General features: G+C 26.1%; 1 long non-coding RNA gene across 1 annotated transcript in view; it reads left to right on the top strand.

Moving 5' to 3' along the window:
• Positions 1-5,597: 5,597 nt before the first annotated feature.
• Positions 5,598-16,777, top strand: part of LOC122270810 (uncharacterized) — a 27,092-nt gene continuing 15,912 nt past the window's right edge. The window contains exon 1 of the long non-coding RNA XR_006226003.2: positions 5,598-5,741. This is a non-coding gene — a long non-coding RNA (uncharacterized lncRNA). The remainder of the gene's footprint in view (positions 5,742-16,777) is intronic.

Raw genomic sequence — 16,777 nt, 5'->3', positions numbered from 1 at the left:
ATGTTTAAATACAATTCGAGCAAACCTCTGGCTGAAACTCTTCTAATATTTCACTAATTTTTTTCAATACAATTTCAGTAAATGTTAATAATTGCTTTAAAAATCATCACAATAAAATTTTATAATTAAAATTTTGTAATTAAAATTTCATAATTAAGAATCAACCTTTATTAATTATATACTTTGAATTAACCAGTCTAATATTATTACATTGCGCACATCCAGTTTGGGACCTATCCAAAGTATCTGCATAGATATATTTAGAACTCTTATCAAAAATATAGTAAAATAAAACAAACGTTGGGAATCAGTATTTAAGCAGGTAAGAAACAAAAATGCTCTTGAAATCTGAAGAATCACTAATATATGTTTTGACGTTTTATGGTAAAACCACTTTATTCAGTAGTTTTTAAAACTATTTTGGAATGGTGATCATTACAAAATATTCGCAATTTGTGATTGATTCCCATTTCAGTTTTTTTTAAATGTTTCGTTTTTAAAGCTTAGTACATTTTTTGACACAGACTTGAATAGGCATTTTTGGGGACGTGAATTTGGGCTTCGTGTTCCAAAGATCGATAAATATGAGAATTTTCCATAGACAAATTTTACATTAGCTTACAAAGTCGTGTTGCTTTTAAATTCAAACAAACGTTTCGATGTTTGTATAAAAAGTTGCGTCTAAATTTACATTTATATTTAAAATTTTAATTTAAAAATTCTGGGCAAGTAAATATTGATATAATAGTTGTTGCGTTTTGGTACTTTAATCAAATAAATTGAAACTCTGAAGATATTGCAAATAAATTAATTTTTTCCGATGCATAAATTTTTATAATTATGTCTAGTAATATGAACAATTTCAAATAATTAGAATTTCTGATATCTTTAATAAAGACATATAGTATAGTAAGACATACGGAGAACATATCGGAAAGTCAGCACTCTATCCCCTGAGCCACCACGGGTCCATTATAGTAATATTTTATATCCGTCGTTGAACAGCCGACCCAATTTTCGGGTTTACAACAACTAATGCTCAACTCCGTAGCCTTATACTCACAATATACTACAAGGGGAGTATTCGGCCGGCGGGGATCGAACCCACGAACTGTTGGACATGGGCCCAGTGCCCTACCAACCAGACTATCCCGGCCTCATTTTAGTAATATTAATGTGCGTAAATATTTGATAAAGAATTTATATATATTTTTTTCGAATCTTCCTTTACGACTAGCATTTTTAATATGTTTTATCATATTATTTTGACTATTTAACTTTATATATTTCGACAACTACATAAATATATTAAGCAGTGCAAAAAGATCTTATGAATTTCAGGACCCGCGCTAAGCATTCGAAACCTCGCCAAATGAGATAATCAATTAATTAAATAAATTAATCAGCATCAGGTACAAACAAACATTTGTGCTCGTAGGGCTACGAAAGACATACATGTAGAGGTAGAACATACTATAAGTGGATTTTTTTCATTTTAAAGTTTTTTTCCTTTTCAAATCGAAATGATAAGTTGGAACTACGTGATAACAAATGACATCATATAAATGCGTAATAAATACATATAAATAAATTCTTTACAACAATGACAACAATGATAAGAGCCTTTGCGCTAGTCAAGTTTTTTTTAATAAATAAAAAATGCAAAAAACAGTGTTGGTAGAGTGGGAATTGCTTATAGATTTGAATTCTTAAGTAAAAAAGATCTATAGTTTGTCTCAAGTAAGAACTCCCAACCAAAGCCAAATTTCAATGATAGTAGCCTTCAATTAAGCCACCAATTGAAACCCTTCTTGGTATATATAGCACCGTTGAAGGTAGCCCCCATGTTTTTCAATGCGGATTTTATTTCATTTCATAAACGTCATTGAACATCCGACCCAAAATTTGAGTTTACGACTACTAATGTTCAATTCCGTAGCCTTGTCATCTTGAACCCAACTCAGAAGACAAGGGAACTCTGGAATCAAGGATTGGATGAAATTTGCTTTCGTGGAGGATTTTTTAATGGAACTAACCAGCATTTGCATTACATGAAGAGGAATATTCCGAAAAACTCCCACGATTAACCTAACGATAAGGGAACTCATGATCCGTCTTCCACTAAGGATATTTTACGTCAGTACTGTGGTCGGTGCGAGCCGGGTGTAAAATTCGTATCGACCAGCCATCGCTGGGATTCGAACCTGGTTCGCCTTGAGCCGTCACGGCTTACCTTGGGGATTGAAGTTAATGAAAATGACATGCCATTTAATGCAAGTATCCAAAAATCACGCAAAATCGCCAGTTCGAAATTTACCGACTCCAACTGAGACATTATTTTGCTGGAATATCTGGTTTGGGACGTCAATTCTTTCTACTAGTGGGTTTACAGAATTCTTTCTCAATCGGTAGCCTCTAAACGGCATGGGGAAGAGGCTAGGTCAGGTTGACCACTATAGATGTAGCCTTCACATACAATTAATGAGCTTCCATCTTGATGTATAATGCCCTCCTTGTTTCCTCATGTATTGCCAATTGCACAAAAACTGTCTGGATCTTCCAAATTCTCCTCCTATCGTATAGTTTCTCTAAAGTAAGAACTCTCCTACCCCTTCGTCTGAGCCCGTGGCTGTGACTATGGTAACGAGGTATAACTACAGTCGAACCCCGATTTAACGAATTCATAGGGACCGAAAGTATTATTCGCTGAATCGGGGATAATTCGTAATATCGGGAAGGGAAAAAAATGACTAACCTTATGGAATATTCGAACATCTCTAATAAGCAAATACGCAAAATAAAAAGAAATCGCACACTTTTTATTCAGGTTGAATGATTCGAATGTTTACGCTCTGATTAATTCGAAATTTTGAAGACATTTTCGCGAGGAAGGATTCCTTATTTTCTTTATTTCTTACTTTAAAAAGTTCTTTTTTGACGTCATGATGAGAAAAAGAAATGCTCCTTCATTTACTGCATTAGGTAAGTTTGCACTGTTTCCAAACCATGCAAAGCATCAGAAAAGGTAACAGTTTTCAATGGAGATTCATTATCATTGACTTCCGTGTCAGAGTCATTGTTTCCTATATAAATCTACTTCATTAACTTCATAAATTCGGTAAATAAGGTTTCGTTAAATCGGGGTATTTCAAGCAAGGGTGTGGGGTCATTGTTTAGGGCAGGTTTTAGCTCACGTCAGCGAGAGAAAGTGAATATGTTAAACCCAGAGTCACGAGAAGCTACCCTCCCTGAAATGAGCTATTCTTGTTTCCATAGCAGCAGGCAGAATCGGACTTTGTGGAGGGGGAAGTTCTTGTCGTAGACAAACTATATGCTTGTGCATACCTTTCACCCTTAAGATACTTCTTAATTCCTTTATATCGCAAATTGTAAATATGATAAATAAAATAAAAACAGTAGATAACAAGAAAAAAATTCCAATCCATGGTTTGGGAAGACTTTGGTATTTCAGCTAAGTATTTTCAGCTAAGGGTTTGCTATTGTTAACTTTTACGTGTTTGTTACGGTTGAGTTTTAAGTTATGGTTATAGGGAGATTTCGCACTTTTGCGTTACCTTCCATATGCTCCCGCACATAAGATCGAAGAAACTGCGCATGCTCGCATTTATTTTAGGTGTTACGTATCTTTACGTGAAGTTGGCGTTATGTTCGCTACAAAGACAAAGCTACAAGCAACCTGTTTATAGCTGTTAAATATTGTTTTTTGTTTAAGCCTACCTTCCTACCAAAAACATGAACGTGGAATGCGAATTTGAAGAAATGAATTGATGAAATTTAGAAAAGAAACATATAATCTTACAACCATTATTTCTTTGAATAAAAAAATAATTTAATTAGTTTTTGTTTAACATTATGGTTGTCTACTTGCACTAGTTCCATAAGAAACTTCGCTTTTTCGAAATTATAAATTATATTTATTATGACTATACAATTTAGTTTAAAAAAGTTAATTAATCGATAGAAGTTCAATAATAATTCTTTAAATATTAATAATAGCAATAAGCTGCATTCTTTACCTCTGAATTTTTGAAAATCTATAAACTACCAATTTTTTCTGCTCTCAGATCCGCAAATGCGTAGAACAACGAATTTTGAATCGTTTGCGACAGCTTTAAAGAAACAGTCCACACCCATTGTAAAAATTTGTTTCGATTTTGTTTTTTAAGTTAAAATTATATTCCACTACGTAAGCGGTTTTTAACTTATGGAATTTTTCGAAATCTCTTATTTTTCACTGGCGCATGCGTATTTAAACCAGACGTGCACATGCGCAAATACTTGAAACCTTACGTGCAAAATCATATGTAAATTTGTGAGATCTCCTCATTTTTATTAAAAATATTGTCTGAAACAAGTGTATATAAATATCTTAACTAACTGTTTTTAGGAAAAATCCATAGCTATCCATAATCCATAACTATCCATTAATTCATAATTAGTTGCATTTTAAATTTGAATTTGAAATAATAAATAATCTTTAGGTGAATAAAAATATGATTGATAGTAAGTACTGAAATTTGTTCAGAATTATGGATCATATTTATTAACAGGAATTAATATAAATATTAGCAAGAATTTAATATAAATACATATTTATTCAGGGTAAATCTGTGTGTTAACAAAAAATTATATCCATAATAAATGAGTCATAATTGCTTTTATTTTAAATTTTAATTGATTTGCTATCGATTTTAAATTAAAATTTTTAAATTGAAATATGAAATTATGAAGTCTATTTTAAATCGATTTTAGATAAAATTTGAATAATAAATAATAAAATAATTATATGTGAATAAAAACGTGACTGATAGTTTAAGAAATGAAATTTATTCAGAATTATCGATCTATACAACATTTACATCAAGAATTTAATATAAATACACATTTATAAACAGTAAATCTGTGTGTTAACAAATAATCAGATCCATAATAAACGAGACATAATTACTTTTATTTTAAATTTTAATTGATTTACTATCGATTTAAAGGTATATCAATATTTTTCAAAGAAAAAAAAATAATAAATATGTAAACTTAAATGCAATTAAAATTGATACGATAAATCAGTGTGATACATAAATGTTATTATAATAATCAATAACTGGTAGTAAATACTAATATTCAACTGTCATTTTATTACAAAAATTTTGTTCATTAATGTAAAAATGTTATTTAATTAAACAACAGCTGGTTATGCTTATTGACTTCCAACTGACATTAATTTACAATATGCAAATAAATAAAGGTAATATTCAAATAATATTTTTTTTTCTAAAAAAAAGCGATAGAAACTTATAAATATTGACCCTGAATTACAATTATGTATTCAAAGGATATAAAAACAAATATGATCTGGTTGTAAATATTGATGTTACTGATAAATACATAACGCTCAACTTTATTATTACATGCAACTTTATTAATTTGGTTTTTATTTATGCAAAAAGCAAGTAAATAAAGTATAATATGTATAATTGCTTGTATATAAAAATTTAAGCTAATGAAAATAATTCTCTGGTTGACTAGCATAATATTCTGATGAGTAAAATTTAATTGGCTCTGTGCCAATCATAGACTTCATATAAAACTCGAATCCAGGTGCAAATGATAAATTATTCATAAAAGGTTTGGTCACGATTGTGTTTATTGCCACATGTTTATGATATCCTTCCATTTCTTCGCTGCTGGTTCCATTATCTGTGTTTAGTTTTAATGAAAAGGTGGGTATGCAATTTTATTTAAATAAATTTCTTTTAATTGGGTTTTTAAGAGATAACATTTTATGCAAGAGTTCAACTAAGCATTTAATAGATTAGTTTTTATTTTTATTACTATTATCTTCTCCATTTTTATATAGCCTAAAAATAATGATATCTATTTAAATTGTTTTAATCATTAACTATCTAAAATGGTATAGCTACTAATACGAATCTTGTTTTTAATCTTATTTCTCCAGCTTTTGTTTAAGTTAAAGAATAAAAGAGGGTATGCAATTTAATTGAAATAAGTTTCTTTTAATTGAGTTTTTAAGAGATAACATTTTATGCAAGATTTCAGCTGAGCATTTGATAGATTACTTTTAATTTTTATTACATTTTTCTTCTCCATTTTTATATAGCCTAAAAATAATGATATCTATTTAAATTGTTTTAATCATTAACTATCTAAAATGGTATAGCTACTAATACGAATCTTGTTTTTAATCTTATTTCTCCAGCTTTTGTTTAAGTTAAAGAATAAAAGAGGGTATGCAATTTAATTGAAATAAGTTTCTTTTAATTGAGTTTTTAAGAGATAACATTTTATGCAAGATTTCAGCTGAGCATTTGATAGATTACTTTTAATTTTTATTACATTTTTCTTCTCCATTTTTATATAGCCTAAAAATAATGATATCTATTTAAATTGTTTTAATCATTAACTATCTAAAATGGTATAGCTACTAATACGAATCTTGTTTTTAATCTTATTTCTCCAGCTTTTGTTTAAGTTAAAGAATAAAAGAGGGTATGCAATTTAATTGAAATAAGTTTCTTTTAATTGAGTTTTTAAGAGATAACATTTTATGCAAGATTTCAGCTGAGCATTTGATAGATTACTTTTAATTTTTATTACATTTTTCTTCTCCATTTTTATATAGCCTAAAAATAATGATATCTATTTAAATTGTTTTAATCATTAACTATCTAAAATGGTATAGCTACTAATACGAATCTTGTTTTTAATCTTATTTCTCCAGCTTTTGTTTAAGTTAAAGAATAAAAGAGGGTATGCAATTTAATTGAAATAAGTTTCTTTTAATTGAGTTTTTAAGAGATAACATTTTATGCAAGATTTCAGCTGAGCATTTGATAGATTACTTTTAATTTTTATTACATTTTTCTTCTCCATTTTTATATAGCCTAAAAATAATGATATCTATTTAAATTGTTTTAATCATTAACTATCTAAAATGGTATAGCTACTAATACGAATCTTGTTTTTAATCTTATTTCTCCAGCTTTTGTTTAAGTTAAAGAATAAAAGAGGGTATGCAATTTAATTGAAATAAGTTTCTTTTAATTGAGTTTTTAAGAGATAACATTTTATGCAAGATTTCAGCTGAGCATTTGATAGATTACTTTTAATTTTTATTACATTTTTCTTCTCCATTTTTATATAGCCTAAAAATAATGATATCTATTTAAATTGTTTTAATCATTAACTATCTAAAATGGTATAGCTACTAATACGAATCTTGTTTTTAATCTTATTTCTCCAGCTTTTGTTTAAGTTAAAGAATAAAAGAGGGTATGCAATTTAATTGAAATAAGTTTCTTTTAATTGAGTTTTTAAGAGATAACATTTTATGCAAGATTTCAGCTGAGCATTTGATAGATTACTTTTAATTTTTATTACATTTTTCTTCTCCATTTTTATATAGCCTAAAAATAATGATATCTATTTAAATTGTTTTAATCATTAACTATCTAAAATGGTATAGCTACTAATACGAATCTTGTTTTTAATCTTATTTCTCCAGCTTTTGTTTAAGTTAAAGAATAAAAGAGGGTATGCAATTTAATTGAAATAAGTTTCTTTTAATTGAGTTTTTAAGAGATAACATTTTATGCAAGATTTCAGCTGAGCATTTGATAGATTACTTTTAATTTTTATTACATTTTTCTTCTCCATTTTTATATAGCCTAAAAATAATGATATCTATTTAAATTGTTTTAATCATTAACTATCTAAAATGGTATAGCTACTAATACGAATCTTGTTTTTAATCTTATTTCTCCAGCTTTTGTTTAAGTTAAAGAATAAAAGAGGGTATGCAATTTAATTGAAATAAGTTTCTTTTAATTGAGTTTTTAAGAGATAACATTTTATGCAAGATTTCAGCTGAGCATTTGATAGATTACTTTTAATTTTTATTACATTTTTCTTCTCCATTTTTATATAGCCTAAAAATAATGATATCTATTTAAATTGTTTTAATCATTAACTATCTAAAATGGTATAGCTACTAATACGAATCTTGTTTTTAATCTTATTTCTCCAGCTTTTGTTTAAGTTAAAGAATAAAAGAGGGTATGCAATTTAATTGAAATAAGTTTCTTTTAATTGAGTTTTCAAGAGATAACATTTTATGCAAGATTTTAGCTGGGCATTTAATAGATTACTTTCTATTTTTATTGCATTTTTCTTCTCCATTTTTATATATCCTAAAAATAATGATATCTATTTAAATTGTTTTAATCAATAACTATCTTAAATGGTATAGCTATTAATACGAATCTTGTGCTTGATCATATTTCTCCAGCTTTTGTTTAAGTTAAAGAATGAAAGAGGGTATGCAATTTTATTGAAATAAGTTCCGTTTAATTGAGTTTTTAAGAGATAACATTTTATGCAAGAGTTTTACTAAGGATTTAATGGTTTACTTCTTAATTTTATTATTTTTTCTCAATTTTTATATGGCGTAAAAAATATGATATCTAATTAAATTGAATTTATCATTAATCATTATATTAAATGTTATAGGTAAATGCGGAACTTGTTTTTATTCTTATTTTTCAAGCTTTTGTTTAAGTTAGATGATCAAAAGTGGGTATGCAATTTTGATTAAAAAATGTTTTGCATGGTCTAATAATTAAGATATTTAATTAAAATAACTAGGTCATCATTTATCATTAATTGTGTTGGAAAATATGTAATTCATTATCCTATTTGCTTCACATTTTGATTAATATCTGTTAGAGTTGAGAAAGAATTTTGAATTATGTCATTTTATTTTTAAAAAATAATCGTTTAAGTTTTTAACAGATTACTTTTATGCAAGTTTTTCAATTTTTTCACATGATCTGATAAATAAAACATTTAATTAAATTAAGTTAGTCATTATTAATTATTAATAACGTAGCTTAATATGATCATTCTTTTATCTTACTCCTTCGCTGTTTAGTTAATTTTTTGTTTAAATTTGATGAATAGAAGAGAGAGAGTGTGGAATTTTATTTAGAAATTCACTCAATTAAGAAATTACTTCATAGGCAAGTTTCTTAATTATTATATGACTTAATAAATACCATAATTAATTGAATTTTTAATTATTTACCATAATAATGTATCTAAATATGGCCCTTTTTGTCTAATTTTTTTTAACTTTTCTAATACTTTCTGTTAAAATTTGATGAAAAGAGATTAATTTAAAAACAATTTCTCAATTGAGATTTTGAGAGATTATTTTATTTGTCTGTTTTTTTGTTGTTGTTATTTGTAGGATATTATTTCGCTTAGATTTTGACAAGGCCTGATGTAAGTTAAATTACCCTAATTCAGTCATTATTTACTGTCGATACTGTTCCTAAATATTCCCTTTTATATTCTGTACGTAGTTCCTTTCAACATATTGTTTTTCGTAGCTTCCCTTTTTGGATTATTTCTGTTGCATTTCAACAAAAAAAGATCAGTGTTACAATAATATTCAAACAACGAATTTCTAGATATTCCTTTCAATTAAAAAGATCGCTTTCTTGCATGTTTTTCCATTTCTAAATTACCCATCATTTATCATTAAAACTGTAGCCAAAAAATGCAAATTTTTATTTTGTATGAAATTTATCTACACATTTTCTTTCATAAATTCTTCACATTTTCAGCTATTTTTTGTTAATAAAAAAAGAGAAGTTATACAATGCTATTTAAATAATTTTCTATTTTTTAATTTTTGATATGGCTTGATAAATATGGTACTTAATTAATTTAGTGTAGTCATTAGTTAATACTTTTAATGTAGCAAAAATCTGCTTTCTTTTCGTGCAAGTAGATTCCTCTTCTGTTTTTTGTTTCTCTACTGTTTGAATTATTTACTGTCAAGTAATCATGAAAACACAGAAAATATGCAACTTTATTTAAATAATTTATTTCAATTGCTTTTTTAAGATAGCTTCATAAATACGAAATAAAATTGTTTTAATTTTGTCCATATTTAGCAATTATAATCTAAAAATTGCCTTTCTTATTTTGTAAGTAGATTCCCTTTCCTTTGTTTTTTGTTTCTCCACTTTTTCAATTATTTACTTTCAAGTGACAATGAAAACACAGAAGATATGCAACTTTATTTAAAAGATTTATTTTAACTGCTTTTTTGAGATAACTTGATAAATACGAGATTGAATTAATTCAATTTAGTCAATATTTAGTAATGATAATCTTAAAATTGCCCTTTTTATTCTGTAAGATCTGTATACTTAGATTTGCTTCGCTACCTTTTCAATTTATTTACTATCACGTGATAATGAAAAAAAAGAAGACATGCAACTTTTTTTAAAACATTTATTTCAACTGCTTTTTTGAGATAGCTTGATAAATATGAGATTAAATTGTTTTAATTCTGTCAATATTTTGAAGGATAATCAAAAAATTGACTTTTTTAATTCTATGAGAGTTTTAGTCCCAAATTTATTTATTATTTCTACATTTTTTCGATTATTTTCTGGTAAATTATTTTTTAATTTGAAGATAATACATTTTTTTAATAATTGATTTTGGAATAGTTTTTGAAAAATTACATTTCTCCATATTTTAAATAAATGGAAATTGCCTGATAAATACGAGATTAATTTAGGTATTATTTTTCCTTAATAAAGTTTAAATGTGCTTTTTTTTATTCTTTATGTAAATCCATATCATTTCGTATAAGCTAATTTTTTTTAAGATTTTTATTAATCCCATTTATAAGAAATTATGTAGATTACTTAATTCTACTTAGATAATTACTTTTAAATGAGTTTTTAATCATAACTTTTTCTGTTTTGTTAGTAACTTTTAATATGACATTATAAATATATGACATTTAATTAATTCAAACTAATCATTATTTATCATTAATAAATGTTGCTGTTTTAATCTGTATCAAATATACTAATAGGAAACATTTTACATATAATTGCACACTCTTCACTAATTATCATCAGTGCCTATTACCAAAATTAATCAAGCAACATTGGTGTCAATAATAATATGGTAATTTTTTACATTTTTCCTAAACGAATTAGTGCTCTATTAATTTTGCTTCTTAGTACTTAGAGTATATAGCTAATTTTTTTATAGCAGTTAGTACTTATTTTCAAACTAAATTAAACATCATTGGCGTCAATAGTAGTTTGGTGGATTTTTTTGTTGTTACTCATTTCAAACAGATTAGAACCATTTTTCTATTAATATTGCTTTTAACATAGCTAATTTTTAATTTCTATTAATAATTATTTTCAAAATTAATTAACCATCAATAGCGTAAATAATAGCAGCGAATTTTTAAGTTTTTCCTAAATTATTTAGCATAATTTTTCTATTAATTTTGCTTTACAGTACATTGCATATTTTTTCAATTAATTTAATACTTATTACCAAAATTAATAAAGCGTTATCGGTGCACTTAATATTTTGATTTTTTAGGTTTCTCTTAAAAGAATTAATACCACTTCCCCGTTAGTTTTTCTTTTTAATACACAGCTTATTTTTTAATTCTAATCTGTACTTATTACCAAAATTAATTAAGCCTCATTGGAATAAATAATAGAAGGATAATTTTTCGCGGTTCCTCTAAGAAATAATTATCTTTCCCCCATTTATTTTGTTTTTCAGAACATATCGTATTTTTTTTCCTATTAAAACCTATTAACAAATCAAATTAAGCATCATTGTCGTCAATAATAGTTTGACAATTTTGTGCGTTTTTCCTATACGAATTTGGGACGTTATTTTGTTTTCTTATTTCTTCACTTTCTCTGTTATTTTTTAGTTTAGTGAAAACATAAAAGTTATGCAATTTTAAACAAAATATTTTCCGCAAAATACGAATTTGGGACGTTATTTTGTTTTCTTATTTCTTCACTTTTTCTATCATTTTTTAGTTGAGTAAAAACATAGAAGTCATGCAATTTTAAACAAAATATTTTCTGTTTTAATTAACTAATTATTAATTATTAATACTATTATTTGGAATCATCATATAACATTCCAAATGTAGCTAAAAATTACCTTTTGAATTCTAATGAAGTTTTTATCCCATTTTTTTTTCTTTGCTTCTCTTTTCCCATCCCATTTTTTTCCTAACTTCTCTTTTCCTGTCCCATTTTTTCCTAACTTCTCTTTTCCTGTCCCATTTTTTCCTAACTTCTCTTTTCCTATCCCATTTTTTTCCTAACTTCTCTTTTCCTGTCCCATATTTTTCCTTACTTCTCTTTTCCTATCCCATTTTTTTCCTTACTTCTCTTTTCCTATCCCATTTTTTTCCTAACTTCTCTTCTCCTGTCCCATTTTTTTCCTAACTTCTCTTTTCCTATCCCATTTTTTTCCTTACTTCTCTTTTCCTATCCCATTTTTTTCCTAACTTCTCTTTTCCTGTCCCATTTTTTTCCTAACTTCTCTTCTCCTATCCCATTTTTTTCCTTACTTCTCTTTTCCTATCCCACTTTTTTCCTTACTTCTCTTTTCCTGTCCCATTTTTTTCCTTACTTCTCTTTTCCTATCCTATTTTTTTCTTACTTCTCTTTTCCTATCCCATTTTTTTCCTTACTTCTCTTTTCCCATCCCATTTTTTTCCTTACTTCTCTTTTCCTGTCCCATTTTTTTCCTTACTTCTCTTTTCCTATCCCATTTTTTTTCCTTACTTCTCTTTTCCTGTCCCATTTTTTTCCTTACTTCTCTTTTCCTATCCCATTTTTTTCCTTACTTCACCTTTCCTATCCCTTTTTTATCCTACGAATTTTGAATGAAAAATTAGCTTGAATGAATAAATGCTTAAAGGTTTATTTTGAATGCTATTTTGATAAATTACTTATTCAACAAATATCTTAAATTTTACAGTTGGCAGATACAATAACATGAAATTTAATTGCCTTCATTTTTGTTTAATGTGTAAAAAGTTTCCCTTGTTTTTTATTATTATTTTTTTAATCATGTTTCTTTTTTTCTAACACTTTTTCGATCATTTCTGTTAGATAGTTATACAAAAAGAGACTTAATTTAGTAATTTATTTTAAGAGAGTTCATAAGAAATTAATCGCTTTGTTTCTTAATATTTGAAATCACCTGATAAATAATGAAATTTGATTATTTTAAATTTGACTGCATTTATTATTAATAATGCAAGAAAAAAGAGCCTTTTTTTTAACCTACTTGCAACACATCTCAGATTTTGTTTTATAATTTCGTTTACATTTTCGTTTCATAAGAGTTTGAATTTCATTAGTTAAAAATAATGAGAAAACGTTATGCAACTTTATTTAAATAAAATTTTCTGCATTTTTTATTTAATTTTTTGATATTGCCTAATAAATATGAGATTTAATTAGCTTAATGGAGTCATTTTTCATTCTGTAAATAGTTATTTTTCTCATTTCGTTTCTTATATTTCAACTTATATGATTTTTTTTTTTTGTGAAGATTTCACAAATATTAATTTAATGGTAATAATGATGTAATTGAATTATGAATATTAATGAACAACAAATTATTGTACATAGTTTTCTCCCTTTTCTGTCTGATTTCTTTTTCATTCAATTTCTTTTTTGTGAGCTTTTGAGGGACAATTTTACTGTTTGTTTTTTTAAAGTTTTGAAATGGTCTGATAAGTATAAGGTATAACTATCTTAATTTAGTCACAATTCTTAATTATTATGTACCAGAAAGTACCATTTTTTTTAATACATTATATAGTTTTTATCCCAATTCGTTTATTATTTCTTCACTTTTTCGATTAATTTTTGTAAAGATAGGATGAAAAAAGTGAACTTATTCAACTTTAAATAATTTCTTTTCAAAGAGTTTTAGGAAAATTATTTTTTCCACATGTTAATTAATTTTTGAGGAGGTCAGATAAAACATAATATCTAATTGATGTAACGTATTTTTTTATTATCATTTGTCATGTAGTAAAAATTGACTTTCATTATTCAGTATATAGTTTTTTCTCATTTTTTTTTATTTTTTATACTTTTCGATCATTTTCTGTTTGGTTTAAATGAAAGAGAGATGGTACCCAAATTTTTAAAATAGTTTTCTTCAAAGGAATTTTTGAGAAATTTTTTTTGTTTGTTTATTTTTGTTGTGGTTTGATAAATAGGAAATATAATTTTCTAAATAAGTTCATCACTATTAATCTATATGTACTCATATCCATCTTTTTCAACAAGTAGTGTTTACCGCATTTTGCTTATTTCTAATCGATTCCTTTTTTGTTAAGTTTTATTCTGTTTCTGTTTCTGGATTCTGCAAAAGAAATTCTGTTTTAAATATTTTTTAAGTGACAATATTATTATTAATTTTTAGCTTTTTTATATGGCTCGAAAATATGAGATTTAATTACCCTAATTTAAATATTATCTTTTCTAGTGTATGAGATTAAATTACGAAATTTAGTCATTATATGTTATTAACAATTTAGCTTAAATTTACCGTTTTTATCCCGCATGTATAATTTTTCATCGCCATCTAATTTCTCTTTTTTTATGTCAATTATTTTCTGGTGAGTTTTTATGTGAAGAGGGTACTCAATTTAATTTAAATAATGTATCTAAAATGAGTTTTTACGTTATTATTATGTTTGTCGCAAAAAGAAAAAAATTTATGGCCAAATTTTGATTATAATTAGTTATTTAGCTGTAAATTGCCAATATATTGCTTTTACTCATTTTTTATCATTGATAACCATTTTTTACCATTACCATTGATAACACGCCCCCTGAGAGGGATGAGAACTGAAAAATATGGAACTACAAAGTACCTGCATTGAAGAAACTGTGGCCTTGACTCAGAACTACCACCTAAACATTTTTTCTCTTGTCCGGCCATTTTGGCCACTTTACAACGGATTAGTTACTGTCCACAAGATCTTTATTCGGACATTTGCCTTGAAATAGCTAAATTGTGTATCGGTCCTACATAATTTCTTATTGATATATTATTTATTTATTTTCTTTGTTCATAATAATACAATCAACCAGTCCATTTTTATTTTAAAAGATTCATTCACTTTTTGGATTATATTTGTTAAGTGTTACGATAAGAATTTTTTTCGAATTGTTCCTTCTAAAAATGTTGAATTCTTATTATCAGTATTTTTAACTTTTAAATTTGCCTGAAAAATATAAGATTAAATTATCACAATTTAGATATTATTTATTATTAATAACGTAGCCAAAAATTTCCTTTATTGCATTCACAAAATAGTCTTTTCCTACTTCACTCTTTAAATTTCTTTTTATTAAATATTAATGGAAAAAAAACATATGTCATTTTTTTAAAAAATAATTTTGTTTTAAATAAATTTTCGAGTGTTTTTTTTTCTCGATACACTTAGCGTTTTGATTTATTTTTTCAGTTCTTATTTATTTACTTATTTTTTTATACTTTTGATGTGAACTCAAATATAAGATTTAAGTTTCGTATTTCAAGCTTAACTTTTAATAATTCTACTAAAATTTGCTATTTTTTAATTCTGTCCGCAGTCCCCCCCCCCCAACTTTGTTTTTATTTCTTCGCTTTTCCTGTTATATTCTGCTACTGTTCACTGAAAACTCAGATAAGTCAAATACTCAGATTCAAATGGACAGATATTCAAATGCAGATAAGTCAAATACAGTGTAAAAAATTTCGAGCTATGTTGCGCCAAACTTTGGTATTCATTTAAATAATGATTTGTGATTGTTGGTTACATAAATTGGTGCTCAGTTTTATTATATATTGGTGCTTTCACTAGCTCCAAGCACCGAAAGATGGTTGCACCAAAAATAGGTATTTTGAAAAGACCTACAAACAGGAAAAGGCTGATCCAAAAATAAGTGTTTTGAAGGGAACGAAAAGCGAGGAAGGTTGCACCATTATTAAAGCGCGAAAAAGCAGAGAAAGTTATCATTAAAAGTCATCATTTGTAAGTATTTATTAAAAAAGAGGAGAAAATTGCAACATAAATTGATATTTTATTAATCCTAAATAAAGAGAAAAGGTGCTATCATAAGTGGGTTATTTAACTAAACCGAATATGGATCAATTTGTATAACTTTTCCTTATTATTTAGTATACATGTAGAGCACCAAATTTATTTAAATTAAATTATAATTTAATTATTTAAATCAATAAATAATAAAAGAAAAACTATTTTTATTTTAGTTGTGTTAGGTAATATATATATATAAAATTTTTTCCATTCTTCACATTGATATATATGTAAAATTAAAATTCTTTTCTTCACATGTTATTCGTTAAAGCACCAACAGATGCTATAGAGTAAGTACCACTAATGTTATAAAAAAGAAGAATTTTAAGAAGAAGCAAATTTTTATTACTATGTATTCTGAAATTATTTTATTATTTAAAAACGAAAATAATACTTTCACAAATAAAAATTTATATAAAAGAGTAGACAAAATATTGGATTGGTCAACCCCAATCTCTACTGAAGGAAACATTCCACTGTTAATTACATCGGCGTAGAGAAATAATAAATTTGAAGTAAATTTAGAAATGTAAAAATAATTAAATAACTTGGAAATAATAGCAAAAAATATACAGATCCAGATCAATATTCAAACATAATTTATTCATTTACAATCACCTTGATGTTTGTATACATAGACAGAATGTAATAATTTTTATGCAAAATAATAATCTTAAAATTTAAATATATTATACTTTTTACATATTTCACAGCATTCACTAAAAAAAATACAAAATATTCACTCAAAAATATGATAGATAGTATGTTTTT

The sequence above is a fragment of the Parasteatoda tepidariorum genome, chromosome 10 (genome assembly GCF_043381705.1).
Source record: "Parasteatoda tepidariorum isolate YZ-2023 chromosome 10, CAS_Ptep_4.0, whole genome shotgun sequence".
NCBI lineage: Eukaryota > Metazoa > Arthropoda > Arachnida > Araneae > Theridiidae > Parasteatoda > Parasteatoda tepidariorum.
Note: the sequence above shows the minus strand (reverse complement) of the source record. Positions and strands in the feature narration are given on the sequence as shown.